At 40.2% G+C, this 4,758-nt stretch overlaps 1 non-coding gene across 1 annotated transcript; it reads right to left on the bottom strand.

The window, feature by feature from the left end:
* Nucleotides 1-310: 310 nt before the first annotated feature.
* Nucleotides 311-419, bottom strand: LOC120109061 (small nucleolar RNA R71). The gene has a single exon (XR_005510029.2). It is a non-coding gene; the product is annotated as a small nucleolar RNA R71 (small nucleolar RNA).
* Nucleotides 420-4,758: the final 4,339 nt, after the last annotated feature.

The following is a 4,758-nucleotide window of genomic DNA, read 5'->3' as shown; positions in this document are numbered from 1 at the left end:
CCTTCATGCATAATTTTTTCTGATAATGTAGGACATTTTGACATCAAACCCGGGGTAATTCAATTGCTGCCTAAGTTCCACGGGTTAGAGTCCGAGAGTCCGTATCTTCATTTAAAGGATTTTGAAGAATTGAGCATTACATTTAGAGTGCCAAACGTCACCGAGGATGTCCTCAAGCTGACATTGTTTCCTTTCTCTCTAAAGGATAAGGCCAAAACATGGCTAAACTCTTTGCGACCTAGATCAATAAGAAATTGGCAAGATATGCAGAGAAAATTTTTAAAGAAGTTCTTCCCCACACAAAGGACTAACTTTTTGAAAAGACATATCAGCAATTTCCAACAAAAAGATAATGAAACATTTTATGAATGTTGGGAAAGATTTAAAGACCTTCTTCTCTCATGCCCTCATCACGGATTCGAAACTTGGAGAACCATTAGCTTCTTTTATGAAGGTTTATCTCCACAGTTGAAACAATTTATAGAGACCATGTGCAATGGTAGATTTTTAGAAAAACAACCTGATGAGGCATGGGAGTATTTGGATTCCCTTGCTGAGACTGCCCAACTTTGGGATAACGGGGATAGAAGCAACAAGTCTTTGCCTAAGCCTACTAGCTCTGTACATGGAGGCCTTTACAACCTCAGAACTGAGGATGATCTTCACGCTAAAATGGCAGCCCTCACTAGAAAGGTAGAAGAAATTGAGCTTAGGAAGGTTGAGCCTGTCAAGACTATAGAACTTAGAAACGAGTGTTGTGGTATCTGCGATATGTCGGGTCATACTACTACTGATTGTCCCACCATACCGGCATTCAAAGAAGTCTTGCACGATCAAGCAAATGCTATGAACTCCTACCAAAAGCCTTATAACGATCCATACTCGAATACCTATAACCCTGATTGGAAGAATCATCCAAACTTTAGGTAGAGAAACGATCATCCTCAACAGTCACACCATTCAGCTCCTCCACCTGCACATCCTACTTATGCACCATCACCTTCTCAAAAGCCAAATATCGAGGATACCTTGCAATCCATACAAACTTTTCTACAAGGTCAAGCTAATATCAATGCTCAAAATACTCAAAATTTTGAAGACATAAGGAACCAATTGTCAATGTTGACTACCGTCCTAAGTACCCAAGAGAAGGGTAAGCTTCCAGCTCAACCCCAACCTAACCCACAAGTGCACGGTAGTAATAATACGGCTCCTAGTTCGCATACAGAACATGCAAAGAGCATCATGACTTTGCGTAATGGGAAAGTCATTGATCAAACCGTCCCATTGAGACCGCAGGTCACTTCTAATGCTGATGCTCCCAAAGTCGATGAAAGGAACAAAGAAGAAGTTGAGGTCCCAACTTCTACCAAGAAAGTTAAATGTCCTTTTCCTCCACCTTTTCCACAACGGTTAAAGCCGTTGCAAAAGCTCGAACCTAATTCTGAAATTTTTGAACTTTTTAAACAAGTAAAGATCAACATACCTCTTCTTGATGCAATCAAACAAGTACCCTCATATGCCAAATTTTTGAAGAACTTGTGTACTGTCAAACGTCGATTAAATATTAAGAAGAAGGCATTTTTAACTGAAAATGTGAGTGCTATTTTGCAACACAACATTCTCCCTAAATATAAAGATCCAGGTTGCCCAACCATCTCATGCATCATAGGTGACTTTAGGATAGAGCGAGGATTGTTAGATTTAGGGGCGAGTGTGAATTTATTGCCATATTCTGTATATGACCAACTTGGTTTAGGTGAGTTGAAGCCAACCTCCGTCACTTTGCAATTAGCTGACAGGTCAGTTAAAATTCCAAGGGGGATTATCGAGGATGTATTAGTCCAAGTAGACAAGTTCTACTTTCCTGTCGATTTTATTGTATTGGACACACATCCGGCTTCGAACTCACAATCTCAGATTCCGGTCATTTTAGGACGTCCGTTCCTTGCAACTTCTAATGCATTGATTAATTGTAGGAATAGCGTCATGAAGCTTTCTTTCGGTAATATGACCTTAGAACTGAACATTTTTAATGTGTGCAAACAACCCAATGATTCCGAAGAGAGTAAGGAGGTTGATTGGGTTGAAACCATCGCAGAAGATTATTTGTTAGCTAAAGCAATTAACGACCCATTCAATGATAGCTTAATTGATTGGTGTCCTAATGGAACCAATGGTAATAATTTGTCAGTCACACCTATTGTGGATAATCTAGATATCAAGATGGTCAATGGGTGGAGACCAAAAGAAGGAGAATTTGAGAGATTGTCGCCTCGAGAGGTGAAAATAGAACCATCCCATGAGCAAGCACCCAAGCTCGAATTGAAACCCTTACCAAAGGAACTTAAGTATGCTTTTCTTGGACCCGAAGAAACTTTTTCTGTAATCATCTCGTCTGGACTTGATCATAACCAAGAAGGAAAATTAATTGATGTTTTAAAGAATCATAAAGGAGCCTTAGGGTGGTCTATTGCCGATTTGAAGGAAATTAGCCCCTTAATTTGTACGCACCGGATATATTTGGAGGACAATGCCAAAACCACAAGGCAAATGCAACGAAGGTTAAATCCTACAATGAGAGATGTGGTTAAGGCAGAAGTCCTCAAGTTGCTTGACGTGGGTATTATTTACCCAATTTCCGACAGCAAGTGGGTAAGCCCTACTCAAGTCGTTTCTAAAAAATCGGGTTTGACGGTAGTAGAAAATGAACAAGGTGAACTAGTTCCAACTCGTGTCCCGACGAGTTGGCGCATGTGTGTTGACTACCGAAAGCTGAATTTGGTCACACGAAAGGATCACTTTCCTCTACCCTTCTTAGACCAAGTATTGGAGAGGGTTGCAGGGCATGATTTCTATTGTTTTCTCGATGGCTATTCGGGATATTATCAAATTGAAATTTCACCGGAAGATCAAGAGAAGACTACCTTCACTTGTCCTTTTGGCACATTTGCTTTCCGACGAATGCTATTCGGGTTGTGTAATGCACCTACAACATTCCAAAGATGCATGCTCAGCATCTTTGAAGACATGAACGAGAAATTTTTGGAAGTGTTCATGGACGACTTCTCCGTTTTTGGCGACACATTTGATGATTGCCTGTCACATTTACAAGCTGTCTTAGCTCGATGTATGGAAAAGAATTTGATACTGAATTGGGAGAAATGCCACTTTATGGTGCCAAAGGGAATTGTCTTAGGACATATTGTTTCATCGAAGGGCATGAAAGTAGATAGAGCTAAGACTGATTTAATTGCTAAGCTACCTACACCCAAGACGATTAGAGATGTTAGATCATTTTTGGGTCATGCCGGATTCTATAGGAGGTTCATCAAGGACTTTAGTATCATAGCTCGACCATTATGTAACCTCCTATCCCTTGATATACCGTTCAATTGGACTGAAACCTGTCAGGAGGCATTCGAAAAGTTAAAGTCTATGCTTAGCACTGCACCCATCGTTCGACCACCCGATTGGTCATTACCTTTTGAGATTATGTGCGACGCTAGCGACTATGCAATAGGAGCTGTCTTAGGACAACGCGAGGATAATAAGCCATATGTCATTTACTATGCAAGCAAAACCTTAAACGATGCTCAAATGAATTACACTACAACCGAGAAGGAATTGCTTGCAGTAGTATTTGCCTTAGATAAATTTCGCTCTTATATCCTTGGTGCTCCTATTGTTATCTTCACGGACCATGCGGCACTAAAATATTTGTTGGATAAGAAAGAGGCCAAACCACGCTTAATACGATGGATACTTCTACTCCAAGAATTTGACATCACTATCAAAGATAAAAAAGGAGTAGAGAATGTGGTTGCTGACCATTTATCACGATTAGTTTTTCATGATTCAGTGCCACAGTTTTCCATCAAGGACTCATTCCCTGAAGAGCAGTTGTTTGCACTTTCTAGTATACCATGGTATGCAGATATTGTAAATTTTCTTGTTACAAGCCGGATGCCGGAGCATTGGGGGTCGACAGATAGAAAAATTTTCTTGCGCGAAGTAAAGAATTATTACTATGACGAACTCTATTTATTTAAATATTGCAATGATCAAATCTTTAGACGATGCATACCGGATCATGATATACAAAGCGTACTCTCTTTCTGCCGTACTGATGCTTGTGGTGGACACTTTGCCTCTAAGAAAACTGTTGCAAAGGTCTTGCAATGTGGTTTCTATTGGCCTACTATGTTCAAAGATGCCCACGAGTTCTGCAGAACATGTGATCCATGTCAACGTATTGGAAGTCTAACTCGTAGGCAAATGATGCCTCTTCAACCCATTACTATTATCGAAATTTTCGATTGTTGGGGCATCGATTTTATGGGCCCATTCCCACCATCTTTTGGATATGAGTACATTTTAGTCGATGTCGAATATGTGTCCAAATGGGTAGAATCTGTTGCTTGTAAGACCAATGATCACAAACCTGTCCTGAAGTTTTTAAAAGAAAATATTTTTTCACGATTTGGGATGCCTAAAATCATAATTAGTGACGGTGGAAAACACTTTTGTAATAAGCCTTTCGAAACCTTATTGAAAAAATATGGTGTCACCCATAGAATTGCTACCCCATATCATCCGCAAACCAGTGGCCAGGTAGAGTTAGCCAATCGAGAGATCAAACGTATTTTAGAGAAAACGGTGAACCCATCACGGAAAGATTGGTCCTTGAAACTATCAGATGCATTATGGGCTTATCGTACTGCATACAAAACCAATCTTGGCATGTCTCCCTACCGG

The sequence above is a fragment of the Phoenix dactylifera genome, chromosome 7 (assembly GCF_051530095.1).
Source record: "Phoenix dactylifera cultivar Ajwa chromosome 7, Ajwa_hap1_PhDact_Kaust_v1.1, whole genome shotgun sequence".
NCBI lineage: Eukaryota > Viridiplantae > Streptophyta > Magnoliopsida > Arecales > Arecaceae > Phoenix > Phoenix dactylifera.
The sequence above is the reverse complement of the archived record's forward strand: the minus strand, read 5'-3'. Positions and strand labels throughout refer to the sequence as shown.